Source organism: Cetorhinus maximus, chromosome 2, assembly GCF_964194155.1.
Source record: "Cetorhinus maximus chromosome 2, sCetMax3.hap1.1, whole genome shotgun sequence".
Lineage (NCBI taxonomy): Eukaryota > Metazoa > Chordata > Chondrichthyes > Lamniformes > Cetorhinidae > Cetorhinus > Cetorhinus maximus.
The window spans coordinates 203,828,265-203,843,842 of record NC_135880.1 but is presented as its reverse complement, the minus strand read 5'-3'; positions in this window follow the sequence as shown (position 1 = coordinate 203,843,842).

The following is a 15,578-nucleotide window of genomic DNA, read 5'->3' as shown; positions in this document are numbered from 1 at the left end:
CCGTACTTCCAAAAAGAATTTGACTAATTCAGTCATTGTAAAACTGTAGCTGTAACACCATCCCAAAAGCACCTGGTTACCATATATCGACATAATTTGACCATAAGCCCGTTGTTCTGATTATTGGTAATTGGATGATTTAGTCTTTTGTGACACCGGATGGGTGAATCTTTGGGTGTCAGGTGTTAGATCCTTTACTAGAGGAATTTTAAATTCTCTTCCTTGTGTTTAAATCGCTTCTTGGCATTGCTTCTCACTATCTCTGTAATGGTATTCAACCCTAGAGTACTCCAAAATCTCTCACTCTTACAATCCTGGCCTCTGGTGTATTCCTGATTTCCATTGCACCACCATTGGCAGCTGTGCCTTCAACCTCTCCACCTCTCTCTCTTGCTAAATGACGCTTCTTGACAAAGGTTTTGGTTGCTTGTCGGGGTAGGTGATTGTGTAGTGGTATTGTTGCTGGACTAGTAATCCAGGGTAATGCTCTGGGGACCAGGGTTCAAATCCCGCCACGGCAGTTGGTGGAAGTTGAATATAAATCTGGAATTAAAAATCTAATGATGACCATGAAACCACTGTTGATTGTTGTAAAAACCCATCTGGTTCCCTAATGCCCTTTAGGGAGGTAAATCTGCCGGCCTACATGTGACTCCAGACCCACAGCAATGTGGTTGACTCTTAAATACCCTCTGAAATGGCCTACCAAACCGCGCAGTTGTATCAAAGTAACAAAAAAGGAATAAAACCACACGGACCACCCAGCAATGACCCAAGTACTGGAAACAACAATGGCAATCTCAGCCCTATCAACCTGCAAAGTCCTTCTTACTAACATCTAGGGACTAGTGCCAAAATTGGGAGAGCTGTCTCACAGACTAGTCAAGCAACAGCCTGACATAGACATACTCATGGAATCATATCTTACAGATAATGTCTCAGACACCACCATCACCGTCTCTGGGTATGTCCTGTCCCACCAGTAGGACAGACCTAGCAGAGGTGGTGGCACAGTGGTATATAGTCGGGAGGGAGTTTCCCTAGGAGTTCTCAACATTGACTCCGGACCACGTGAAGTCTCAGAGCATCAGGTCAAATATGGGCAAGGAAACCTCCTGCTGATTACCATGTACCGCCCTCCCTCAGCTAATGAATCAGTGTTCCTCCACATTGAACACCACTTGGAGGAAGCACTGACGGTGATAAATACGCAGAAGGTACTTTGGGTGGGGGACTTCAATGTCCATCACTGAGAGTGTCTCGGTAGCACCACTACTGACCAAGCTGGTCGAGTCCTAAAGGACATAGCTGCTAGACTGGGTCTGCCGGTGGTGAGGGAAAAATATACTTGACCTCATCCTCACCAATCTGCCTGCCACAGAAACATCTGTCCATGATAGTATCGGTAGGAGTGACCACCGCACAGTCGTTGTGGAGATGAAGTCATGCCTTCACTTTGAGGATACCCTCCATTGTGTTGTGTGACACTACCACCATGCAAATAGGATAGATTCCAAACAGGTCTAGAAATTCAAGACTAGGCATAAATGAGGCACTGTGGGCCATCACAAGCAGCAGAACTGTACTCAAACACAATCTGTAACCTCATAGCCTGGGATATCCCCCACTCTACCATGACCATCAAGCCATGGAATCAACCCTGGTTCAATGAAGAATGCAGGAGGGCATGCCAGGAGCAGCACTAGGCATACCTAAAAATGAGGTGTCAACCTGGTGAAGCTATAACACAGGATTACTTGCGTGCCAAACAGCATAAGCAGCAGTCGTGAATGGTGGTGGACAATTAAGCAACTCACTGGAGGATGAGTCTCTACAAATATCCCCATCCCCAATGATGGGGGAGCCCAGCACATCAGTGCAAAAGATAAGACTGAAACATTTGCTGCAATCTTCAGCCGGGTGTGCTGGGTGGATGATCCATCTCGGCCTCCTCTGGAGGCCCCCAGCATCACAGATGCTAGTCTTCAGCCAATTCGATTCACTCCACGTGATATCAAGAAACGGCTGAAGGCATTGGATAGTGCAAAGGCTATGGGCCCTGACAATATTTCGTCAATGGTACTGAAGACTTGTGCTCCAGAACTTGCTGCGCTCCTAGCCAAGCTGTTCCAATACAGCTACAACACTGGCATCTACCCAGCTCTGTGGAAAATTGCCCAGGTATGTCCTGTACACAAAAAGCAGGACAAATCCAACCAGGCCAATTGCTGCCTCAGCAGTCAATTCTCCATAATCAGAAAAGTAATGGAATGGGTCATCAACAGTGCTATTAAGCAGCACTTGCTTAGCAATAACCTGCTCACTGACGTCCAGTTTGGGTTCTGCCAGGGCCACCTGGCTCCTGACCTCATTACAGCCTTGGTTTGAACATGGACAAAAGAGTTGAACTCCTGAAGTGAGGTGAGAGTGACTGCCCTTGACATCAAGGCCACATTTAACCGAGTGGGGCATCAAGCAGCCCTAGCAAAGCTGGAGTCAATGGGAATCAGGGGGAAAACTCTCCACTGATTGGAGTCATACCTAGCACAAAGGAAGATGGTTGTGGTTGTTGGAGGTCAATCACCTCAGCTCTAGGACATCACTGCAGGAGTTCCTCAGGGTAATGTCCTAGGCCCAACCATCTTCAGCTGCTTCATCAATGACCTTCCTTCCATCATAAGGTCAGAAGTGGGGATGTTCGTTGATGATTGCACAATGTTCAGGACATTCGTGACTCCTCAGATATTGAAGCAGTCCATGCCCAAATGCAGCAAGACCTGAACAATATCCAGGCTTGGGCTGACAAGTGGCAAGTAATACTCATGGCACTCAAGTGCCAGGCAATGACCATCTTCAACAAGAGAGAATCTAACCATTGCCCCTTGATGTTCAATTACATTACCATTACTGAATCCTTCACTATCAACATCCTGGGGGTTACCATTAACCAGAAACTGAGCTGGACTAGCTATATAAATACAGTGGCTACAAGAGCAGGACAGAAGCTGGGAATCCTGTGATGAGTAACTCACCTCCTGACTCCCCACTTACCTGGATGAGTGCAGCTCCCACAACACTCAAGAAGCTTGACACCATCCAGGACAAAGCAGCCCGCTTGATTGGCACCACATCCTCAAACATTCACTCCCTCCACCACCGACACACGGTAGCAGCAGTGTGTATCATCTATAAGATGCACTGCAGGAATTCACCAAGGCTCCTTCGACAGCACCTTCCAAACCCATGGCCACTACAATCTAGAAGGACAAGGGCAGCAATAGATGAGAACAGCACAACCTGGATGTTCCCCTCCAAGATACTCATCAACCTGACTTGGAAATATATCATTCTTCCTTCTCTGTCGCTGGGTCAAAATCCTGAACTCCCTTCCTAACAGCACTGTGGGTGTATTTACACCACATGGACTGCAGCGGTTGAAGAAGGCAGCTCACCACCACCTTCTCAAGGGCAACTAGAGATGGGGAACAAATACTGACCCAGCCAGCGAAGCCCACATCCCGTGAATGAATTTTTAAAAATTATGTGGCTTTGTGTCAAATTTTGTTTGAGATAGCTCCTTGGAATAACCTTGGGACATTTTATGTAAATGCAAATGGTTGCATGACGAGAAATCTACAGATGTGTGAGAATGTCGCTCTCCCTGTTATGATACATGTTGCTTATGAAATTTGGTGAACCATTACAAAACAATTGTTATCACTATTCATCATCACAAGAAGTGGGAAATGAGCCTCCTGATACCAACAGGAAATGGACAAGTGACTAAAACATGATGCGCTGATTGTGAATGCCGTTGATCCCACTCAGACACTGCCTAGGAAAGCCTGTTTCAGTCATTTTGGAAAAGGTTCTGACCAGGAAGGAAGCAACACCCAGCTTAATCTGCAACTAAATTCATATGATGGTAAGCAAGCCTGGGAGGACTTTTTTTTAATCAGGATCAGCATTGAATCCAGGATTGGACAATGAGACAGAATTGGAAAAGGTAAGACTGGGATAGAGATGGGTTATAAAGAAGGCACTTATGAATGGTGAGAAAATTGGCAGTCATTTAAGGAAAAAAGGCTGCAGAGGTGGCACTGAGGGGCACCTTTGAACTACATTTTAAATTTTCCAGCCACATTATCAAAGTATTAGAATAATGTATCATTTCTAGCTGATTATATAGTTCTTTTATCAACACTAAATAAATCAAGAGTAGGATCTCAGGATTACTCCCAACCCATGTGCCAGAACAGTTAAAGAAAAGCAGACTTGACACACCCAGTTGTGGACACTATAGTACTGGGAAATAGGATGACCTTTAAGGGAGCATAATGAAGGAAGTATGAAAAAGGACATTTCCATGGGACTTTGTGTCTGAGCTATGAGGAAAGATTAAGTGTACTACATATGATTACAGTGTGAGAAGGGAAGCTTAGTAGTGGCTTTACTGAGGTAATTCAAATCTTCAAAAGATAGATAAACTGGATATCAGAGTGATAGCAACACAAACTCGAGGATAAGCAGATTTCTCCTTAAACCAGAATATACATTCAAGGCATAACATAGAGGGTGGTAAGTTTGGAACAGCTTACTCACAGGGAGGCTGTGGAAGTGGAGGATATTACATCTTTTAAGAGGGGAATGGATAGAATGATTGAAGTACAGCAGGTAAGTAAAAGGTCCAAGACCTTTGAGACTGGAATGGCTAGAAATGATCTTTTGTAATCCTGGATTATGTACTAAAGAAATACAGAAATACCTGGAAAAACTCAGCAGGTCTGGCAGCATCGGCGGAGAAGAGCAAATTTGACGTTTCGAGTCCTCATGACCCTTCAACAGAACTAAGTAAAAATAGGAGAGGGGTGAAATATAAGTTGGTTTAGGTGTGGGGGGGGTGGTGGTTGTTGGGACAAGCAAGCAGTGATAGGAGGAGATAACCAAAATATGTCACAGAATAACAAAAGAGATATTGAAGGTGGTGATATTATCTAAAAGAATGTGCTAATTAAGAGTGGAGAACAAGACAAGCAAGGTAGCCCTAGTGGGAGTGGGGTGAAATAAACGATGGGTGGAATACATTTAAAAATAATGGAAATAGGTGGGAAAAGAAAAATCTATATAAATTATTGGAAAAAACAAAAAGGAGGGGGAAGAAACAGAAAGGGGGTGGGGATGGAGGAGGGAGTTCAGGATCTAAAATTGTTGAAGTCAATATTCAGTCCGGAAGGCTGTAAAGTGCCTAGTCGGAAGATGAGGTACTGTTCCTCCAGTTTGCGTTGAGCTTCACTGGAACAATGCAGCAAGCCAAGGTCAGACATGTGGGCAAGAGAGAAGGGTGGATTTTTAAAATGGCAAGCGACAGGGAGGTCTGGGTAATGCTTGCGGACAGACCGAAGGTGTTCTGCAAAGCAGTCACCCAGTCTGCGTTTGGTCTCTACAATGTAGAGGAAACCGCATTGGGAGCAATGAATGCAGTAGACTAAGTTGGGGGAGATGCAAATGAAATGCTGCTTCACTTGAAAAGAGTGTTTGGGCCCTTGGACGGTGAGGAGAGAGGAAGTGAAGGGGCAGGTGTTGCATATCCAGCGTTTGCATGGGGAGGTGCCGTAAGAGGGGGTTGAGGAGTAGGGGGTGATGGAGGAGTGGACCAGGGTGTCACGGAGGGAACGATCCCTACGGAATGCTGCCAGGGGGGATGAAGTGAAGATGTGTTTGGTGGTGGCATCATACTGGAGTTGGCGGAAATGGCGGAGGATGATCCTTTGAATGCGGAGGCTGGTGGGGTGATAAGTGAGGACAAGGGGGACCCTATCATGTTTCTGGGAGGGAGGAGAAGGCGTGAGGGCGGATGCGCGGGAGATGGGCTGGACACGGTTGAGGGCCCTGTCAACTACCGTGGGTGGAAAACCTCGGTTAAGGAAGAAGGAGGACATGTCAGAGGAATTGTTTTTGAAGGTAGCATCATCAGAACAGATGCGACGGAGGCGAAGGAACAGAGAGAATTGGATAGAGTCCTTACAGGAAGCGGGGTGTGAGGAGCTGTAGTCGAGGTAGCTGTGGGAGTCAGTAGGCTTATAATGGATATTGGTGGACAGTCTATCACCAGAAATTGAGACAGAGAGGTCAAGGAAGGGAAGGGAAGTGTCAGAGATGGACCATGTGAAAATGATGGAGGGGTGGAGACTGGAAGCAAGATTAATAAATTTTTCCAGGTCCTGACGAGAGCATGAAGCAGCACCGGGAAAAAATTTATTAATTTTGCTTCCAATCTCCACCCCTCCAACATTTTCACATGGTCCATCTCTGACACTTCCCTTCCCTTCCTTGATCACTCTGTCTCAATTTCTGGTATAGACTGTCCACCAATATCCATTACAACCCTACCGATTCCCACAGCTACCTCGACTACAGCTCCTCACACCCCGCTTCCTGTAAGGACTCCATCCCATTCTCTCAGTTCCTTCGCCTCCGTCGCATCTGTTCTGATGATGCTACCTTCAAAAACAGTTCCTCTGACATGTCCTCCTTCTTCCTTAACCGAGGTTTTCCACCCACGGTAGTTGACAGGGCCCTCAGCCGTGTCCAGCCCATCTCCCGCGCATCCGCCCTCACGCCTTCTCCTCCCTCCCAGAAACATGAGGGTCTCCCTTGTCCTTACTTATCACCCCACCAGCCTCCGCATTCAAAGGATCATCCTCTACCATTTCCGCCAACTCCAGCATGATGCCATCACCAAACACATCTTCCCTTCACCCCGCCTGGCGGCATTCCGTAGGGATTGTTCCCTTCGTGACACCCTGGTCCACTCCTCCATCACCCCCTACTCCTCAACCCCCTCCTACGGCACCTCCCCATGCAAACGCAGACTATGCAATACCTGCTCCTTCACTTCCCCACTTCTCATCATCCAAGGGCCCAAACACTCCTTTCAAGTGAAGCAGCATTTCACTTGCATTTCCCCTAACTTAGTCTACTGCATTCGTTGCTCCCAATGCGGTTTCCTCTAAATTGGAGAGATCAAACGCAGACTGGGTGACCGCTTTGCAGAACACCTTCGGTCTGTCAGCAAGCATTACCCAGACTTCCCTGTCGCTTGCCATTTTAACACTCCACCCTTCTCTCTTGCCCACATGTCTGACCTTGGCTTGCTGCATTGTTCCAGTGAAGCTCAACGCAAACTGGAGGAACAGCACCTCATTTTCCGACTAGGTACTTTATAGCCTTCTGGACTGAATATTGAGTTCAACAATTTTAGATCTTGAACTCTCTCCTCCATCCCCACCCCCTTTCTGTTTCTTCCCCCTCCTTTTTGTTTTTTCCAATAATTTATATAGATTTTTCTTTTCCCACCTATTTCCATTATTTTTAAATGTATCCCACCCATCGTTTATTTCACCCCACCCCCACTAGAGCTACCTTGCTTGTCCTGCTCTCCACTCTTAATTAGCACATTCTTTTAGATATCACCACCTTCAACAACAACCCCCCACCCCCCCACCCCCACCCCCCTTAAACCAGCTTATATTTCACCCCTTTCCTATTTTTACTTAGTTCTGTTGAAGGGTCATGAGGACTCGAAACATCAACTTTGCTCTTCTCCGCCGATGCTGCCAGACCTGCTGAGTTTTTCCAGGTATTTCTGTTTTTGTTTTGGATTTCCAGCATCCGCAGTTTTTTGTTTTTATCTCTATGTTCTAAAGAGATTGGGACATATATGGCAGGGGAAGAGTTAAGCACTTCAGGTTACAAATAATAGGCAATTGTGATTTTCAAAAGTTTACTTGATTGTTGGAGTCGGAGTCGGACATTCTTTGAAATTGGCTGCAGTCGTTTTTCTGTATTTTTGTCTCCCCCAGAAGTTTGCACTCATAGTAGTTGGTGTTAAGATGTATTATCCAGCAGATATTATTAGGATAGAGACTGATAACTTTGAAAAAAATAAATAAATTTGCACTTCCAGTTGATATCTGAAAGAATAAGACAAGATTTCACTTTTTAAGGCTTTCACTGTAACAGACTAAAGGCCTGTTGATTAAACACTATTGTTGTAGGCAACTTATACTAAACTATGGAACAGAACCTTTTCCTTCTGCTTACAATTGAATAGCACACTTCGCGGGTCTACACTGCCCCTTAAGTAGTCATTCAATTTTCCCACAAGCAGTCCAAAGTGATTCTTAGCTCCCAAAGGGTTTACTTCCATTCCTTTCCTTTCCCAGTGTTGGTAACTTTTAACCCCAGAACTGTTTCTCACAGTGAGGTTTTTCCTGGCGATTTGCCATCTAGCACAAGCTAGGGGAATCTTCCAGCCTTGTTTTAAATCCTCTCAAATTTTGGCTTTTCAATAATCCGAGCACACACTCCTACCCACATTCCAGCATGGTGAATCATAGAGACTTTTGGCTTCTAGTTGCTCCCTTTCTCTTGGAACCTGACAGGCGTAATGTGGCTGTGAGTTTAAGGGTTATTTTAGAAACCCTTCCCCTATCAAAGCTAATCTTCATGACAACATGAATCACATGGGCCTTGTATCCAGATGAAATGCTGATTAGCTATTCTTAAAACCCCAGCTCTCATTTATCTTGGAAGTAAGTGGGCAGTTTAAAACATAACTGTTTACAACCTGATATTCTCAACACTTTTCTGGGATTTTGGAGACCGGTAATCTAACCACTGTAAATATAAATGCTGCTGTCATTGTCTTCAAGTGTGAACACCTTAAACTCTCTTTCCAGTGAACAACCCTTGCAGCCACATCACCCCAACCTGTTGTTTGCCAGACTTCAGAACAGGCCACCTGACACTATTCATTTTTCCTTCAGTTAAAGGCACAGCCCCAAAACATAATAATTTTATAAATCTCCTATTTGTAATAATAGATTGAACATTGAAGGGTTTGATTGTCTTTTCTCACCCTTCTTTTCACATGTTGTTTGGAAATACATATTATGAACATAAGAAAATATGAAATAGGAGCAGAGGTAAGCCTATCGTCCCCTCGAGCCTGCTCTGCCATTCAATAAGACCATGGCTGATCCGCTTGTATTTCGCCTCCCACATTCACATCTATCTACAAAAAACCTTTGATGCCCTTGCCTAACAAGAATCTATCTACTTTTGCCTTAAAAATATTCAGTGACCCCACCTTCACTGCCTTCGGAGGCAGAGAGAGTTCCAAAGTTGCACAACCCTCTGAGAGAAAAAAATTCTCCTCATCTCTGTCCTAAAAGGGTAACACATAATTTTAAAACAGTGCCCCCTAGTTCTAGATTCACCCACAATAGGAAACATCCTTTCCACATCCACCTTGTCAACACTGTTCAAAATATGGTATAGTTCAATCAAGTCACCCCTCACTCTTCTAAACTCCAGTGAAACAAGCACAATCTGTCTAACCTTTCCTCATAAGACAACCTGCTCATTCCAGGTATCAATCTAGTAAACCTCCTCTGAACCGCCTCCAATGTAGTTACATCCTTCCTTAAATAAGGAGTCCAAAACTGCACACAATATTTGAGATGTGGTCTCACCGATGTCCTGTATAACCGAAGCATAACATCCTCATTTTTATGTTCAATTCCTCTTGTAATAAAGGATAGCATTCCATTAGCCTTCTTAATTACTTGCTGTACCTGCATACTAACTTTTTGTAACTCATGAACTGGGACACCTAGATCCCTCTGCACCTCGGAATTCTGCAGCTGTTCTCTGTTTAAGTAATACTCTGCTTTTTTATTCTTCTTGCCAAAGTGAACAACTTCACATTTCCTACATTACACTCCATCTGCCAGATTTTTGCTCACTCACTCGACCTATCTATATCTGTCTGCAATTTCCTTATGTCCCCTTCACAACATACTTTCCTACCTATCTTTGCATCATCTGCAAATTTAGTGACCAGGCCCTCACTCCCCTCATCCAAGTCATTGACACAAACTGTAAAACAGTTTAAACATTGCAAGGCCTATAATTGCAGCATTATCAATGCGAATGAAATCTAATGGTTCTAGGGATTGTAGCACAAAGCAGAATAAATGGTAAATCTGTGCTTTGGCATTTAAACCTGTTTTCAAACTGGCCTAATTGCACACATGTTTAGCATTTACAAAGAGATGCAATGTTGTTAGCAAGCCTAGCCATCCCTAATTTTTGATAATTGTTGGTTTGCTATTTAGGTATATCATTTCCAAAATTAAATTACAGTTTAAAATGTGACTCAGCAGCGAAACTATCAAAGTATATTTTACAGTCCAAAAATCAGCCCATTCCTTATATTGACATGGGAATGATACAAATAAGAGGTTGGCAAACAGTCACCTTCATTTACAGATTTATAAGGGGGCGACTTCAAAATCAAAGATCATTTTAAAGTTAATAACAATGTAAGCTATACTGGTGGCCTGCCACCAATGAAGGATTGTTTTACAAAGCCTGTAGCGATGCTATCAACAGGGGTAAAGTGTTGGTTTCCGCGCTGTTCTCCAGCTGACATGTGCCATTAACCAGCCTGTTGGCAATGGGGAATAACCCAGAGATCTGTGGTGCTAAATTTCCACAGTCACTTTCCATGGCTAGAAGCACTCACCCAAAAATAAGCAGGCACACACAAACAAGGCAGTAATTAGGTGGTGACATCCTACTCCCCATTTTCCATCATTCCATCTCATTTGCACTGATTCACAATCAGACTAGTATAAAACAGATATCTGGGATTGCTAGGTTACGTGAAGAACATGGAAAATAACTTAAAGAGTCTACATTGAAGATTCACAGGTGCAGTTAATAGCTTATTACGCCACCATTTTTTTTTGCTGTTACCAAATACCTTTTGTTTAGGAGCTCCAGCTCCAGCCTCCCTTCTACCTGGAAAGAATATTACTTGTACTGTGTTAGTTAGCTGTTAAAATGTGTTATAATTTAAATAGTGTTGTAGAAACGTCATCAATTTGGTGATGATTTTTCATCTTTTAGCAGGGAGGTGTTATAAATACAGAATTTATTAGCTAGTTATATTTTGGGACTGTCTCTTTAATTTAGAGTGAAATGGAGGAATGAAGGGGGTCATCTGACCTATTCTGAATTTTGCCTGACAACAAGCTTGTGTGACTTGGTTGTTAAAGGTTAAAGGAGGCTCAGGTCGATTCACTTGGAAGAGATGCAAGATGTTCATACCCGTAGGCAATTAGAAGAACATCTGTAATGATTGTGGGTGGACTGTTATTTCCAAGGGCAGAACTTTACATCCCGCGCGCCCAACCCGATCGGGTGTAAAGTAGCGTGTGATGATGTCGGGCGAGCGTCCCGACGTCATTTCGGTCGGCAGGCGTGAACGGTTGCTGGAACTGCGCCCGCTATTAATTAATGTAAGAGGTGGAGGAGCCACTGCCACCATCCAGAGCGCCCTGAGAGGAGCCCGCAGAGACAACTAGCAGCTCGTATGCCAATGTGAGGTCGCCCGGGACCTCCCTGCTCACCATTGGTGGACGGGCACCTAGCTGGGGTACTGGGTGCCTCATTCAGCTCCCACATTGACACTGACCACCTGAGATTAGTGCCTGAGTGAGAGCTTGCAGGTCCAAGCGCAACCCCAGGAACCCCTGATTCTGACACTGGAGCTGCTGCTCCATGAGAGTTGCCGCTCTCTCAATGGAAGAGGCAGTGCGCTCGGCCATGAGGGTCAACGCAGTGCTCACGTTCCACATGCACTCCTCCATAACAGAGATAATGGCATGCATACCCTCATGGATCTCCACCAGATCCTATCGCAAATCTCGCTGGACATCCAGCATCTGCTGCCTAATGGACGACTCCAGAGGCCCATCATCAGCCTTTGACTGAGCATCGTCCTGGTCCCCAGCAGACCTCCGACTGCCGGCACCCTGGGCACTCTCTGCCTCCGCCTGCACCTCAAGCGAGTGTGAAGTGCCCTCAGCAATGTACACTGAGATACTAGCCCCCAATCTAATGCCCACTGAGCTGCTGGTATCTGCACTGGTGCCTGCTTCAGAGAGCGGGTGTGATGGAGGTGCAAGTGAAGCCCGGTGGTCCTCTGGCATCAGGGGTGGCCTTTTGGGATCCACAGAGTGAACACCAGCTGGTGAACCTAAAAGTGAGAACAAAGACATGTCATTAGTTAAAGCCATCACACTGTCACTGTGCATTGCCAGGCACCCCGGTGAGACAACGGAGATCTGCATCATGGTGCCATCATCTTTCAATGATCAATCAGGCTTCCGGGTTCAAGACTCCCATCAATGAAGAGACTACAATAGAATGGTTGCACAATCTGAAACTCTTACCTCTGTGTCCTGCACTCTTACCTTCATCTGACACCCCTGCCTCTCCACGCCCGGTTACACATGGAGCTCTCGAGCTTGAGGACTTCCCGCTTGAACCTGCTGAGCAGCAGCAGGCTGGGCAGGCATCCACCTGTAAGTGCCTCTCTGCTTGGTTATGGCTTGTCTTCTCCTGAAAGGACAGAGGAGCTCTGATTAGTCCACCCTCTACCTGCAGCACCATTACAGCCTGGTCAACCCCAGCTGAGGAACACCTCACAGGGCACATCCGAGTCATAGCCCTCGAGCCTCAAGGCACTCAGTCCAAGCAGCCAGGGCTCACCCGCTTTGCCAGCTCCAGCGCCATTGGCAGTTGGCACTCAGACTCTAGAACACCTGAAGTCCGTGGGGGGGTGGGGGTGGCCACACCTTAACACTTCTGCACACTGACCCATGCCAACACATTACTCACCCTTCCTGAGCACAGCAGGTGATTGAAACTCCTCCGGCATCTGCACCCACGTGTGCCGCACCACGTCATAGCTGCTAACCAACGCTGCCACCTCCTCCCATGCCCTCTTGGTGAGGTGCGATGGCCTCCTCCTCCCATATCTGGGGAGAAGGGTATCCCTCCTGGCAGCCACCTCCTCCAGGAGGACAGCGAGGCACTTGTTGGAAAACTGGGGGGGCCCCGAGTGCCCAACCGACCTGCCCTCCCGCCGGCCGTGCCCAGCTGCAATCGGCTCCATAACTTCGATATTGAGAATGCAGAGGAGGTGTTCTTCCGTGGCAGCCTTCCAGGGGCTTCCTGGGCCATTTTTAAGCCATCCAACAGGCCCCAGTCCTTGCTCGGCCCTTCCCAACCAGTGAGAAGCTGCGTTTCACGCTGGGCGGGCCTTAATTGGCCAGCATGAAATTGTAGTCGGGGGCAGATCGCGAGCAACATTTCCCAGTCTCTCCCAGGTCTGCCCACTGCGCTGGTCCGATGACCTCAAAATCCTGCCCCAAGTCTCATGTATTAGGAGTGTCAGGTCTTATAAACAGCTATACTTTAAACTGTCTATTTAATTCCAAGATATAATTGAGCTAGGAGCTCTAGAGGATAGCAACTTAGGCATATATCAAGGTAGAAATCCTATATGATTCATGTTCCCATGGAGATGGAACTTTGAGAGGGGAAGCAAGCCATTACATTATCCGAGTTTTTCTAAGATATCTCCAAAGGAGAGACATTTCAGTCTGCAAGAATCTGGGAGAGAAAGAGAGAGAGCGCAGGAGATTAGAGGCAGCCAGTCTTGCACCTGAAACAGAGGAAGTGCTAATCCTTTTGTTCGCCATGTAGAACCTGGGTAGAAGATGGTGCTCTGTTTGAAGAGACCGAGTTTGTGAGAATCTAAAGGATGCTGGAAGATTCACCTAGATTGGGCTAGAGTGAAGGTAGTTCCAGTGAAAGTCAGCTGTGGTATTAGAAATTACCCAGCTAGGGAAGGAAAAAGGAAGCAGGTGATCGGGAGTGGAGAATAGCTTTGGATTGGTTCCGGGAGAATTAAGTGTCCACTTAAAGGGCAACATAAAGTATAACCATGATATGTGATTTTCAGTTGAGTTAAATGTTACATGGGAGATCTGTTCTGTAGTTTAAAGTAGAAGTTACTTCATAAATTGTGGTTATTCAATGTTACTTTTAGTTTGTTTGTTGCAGTAAAAGTCTTAAACTTGAAATCTTGTCGTGTGATCCTTCCAGGCAATCATTGGAAATTCAACTCTCTTTTTAAAAGTTAGTGGTCTGTACAGGGATTGTAACACATTCCCCTGCTCTTTCCCATAATGTGCAATTTTTTTCTCCTACAGTGTGAAGAGGTGCGACCGAAGTAGGAAACAAAACTGAAGTCACAATGCATTTAGAGTAGGAAATGAGTATAGAATGAGAAGAGAGAGTAAACAAGACCCTAAAAGGCATTACTAAAGAAAAATGTAATTCTATACAAACATATGAAGCGGGACAGGCCAGATAGTTTCTCAAGCCTGTCCCACAACTCAATCAAATCATGCCTAACTGATTAACTGATTAATCTGACTAACTCCATATAGCCATTTTTGCCTGTATCCCTTAATACCTTTGGTTAACAGTGATCTATCAATCTCAAATCTAGCATCAACTGTCACTTGCAGAAGAAAGTTCCAAACTTCTACCACCCTTTGTGAGTAGAAGCATATCCTAATCTCACTCCTGGAAAGCCTGGCTCTAAATTTTATGCCATGTCCCCTCACCTTAAATTCCTTAGCTAGCAGAAATATTTTATGTCCCTATTTACCCTATCAGTCCTCGAAGCCTCAAAACTTCAATCAAACCACCCCTTAATCTTCTGAATTGCAGGGAATACAACCTGAATTTGTGTAATCTCTCCTTGCAAGGCTTGGAGACCAGGTTACCAATCTGGAAAACCTACACTGCACTCACTCTAAGGCCAACATATCCTTTCTAAAGTCTGGTGCCCAAGTCACTTCAGGGTACTTGACCTCAGGAGGGTGCAATCTCCTTTGGTCTTCTGGTCCCTTCCCAAGCTATTGAGCACTCTGCCTGTATCAAGTCACAATTGGGAGGTGGGAACTTAAGTTTTGATTTAAGGTATATTGACTTATATTCCATAGCTGATCTCTTCTCCTATATTTACTGAGAAACAAAACACCTGAACGCCATTATTTAAATATTTCACTAGGGTTTTTATTACATAATAGTAGTACAAAATAAATTTTATTGCTGGCAGTAATCCCATGACACGCTTATGAAATGCTTCTCTTTGTAACATTTATCAATGGACTATGCAAGTCTTTAGTATTTGCAGAGCTTTTAAACATATTTCTCTTACAAAAAAAGATTCTGTCTTTTTTGGTTATTTGCTTGGAATTTCAGATAAGGTCTTTCTGAAATAAAACCAAAGATCCATAAAGTTTTCTCATTTTTACAGTTTAATTTAGAGTACAGCAGCACAAGTTTGATTTCCAGCTCGCTATCTCGGCTCTATCAGCATCTGATTTTCCAGGGCTAGACTTGCTGTTTTGACTTCAAAGTGGCATTTACAGAATGTGCACACACCTAGTGCAAGGCACACCAGACATCATTTTAGTGAGGGGCACCACTTTGTTGGGATTGCATATTTTGAAGCATACTGAAGTGGCAGCCAAGCTACTTTGAGAAAAGTAAAGTGAATGTTAGTACTTCATTGCAAAGAATAAGCTACTTAGAAGACAGTTTTGTTTTATTCTTTTATGGGACGGACCATTGCAGCCCATCTG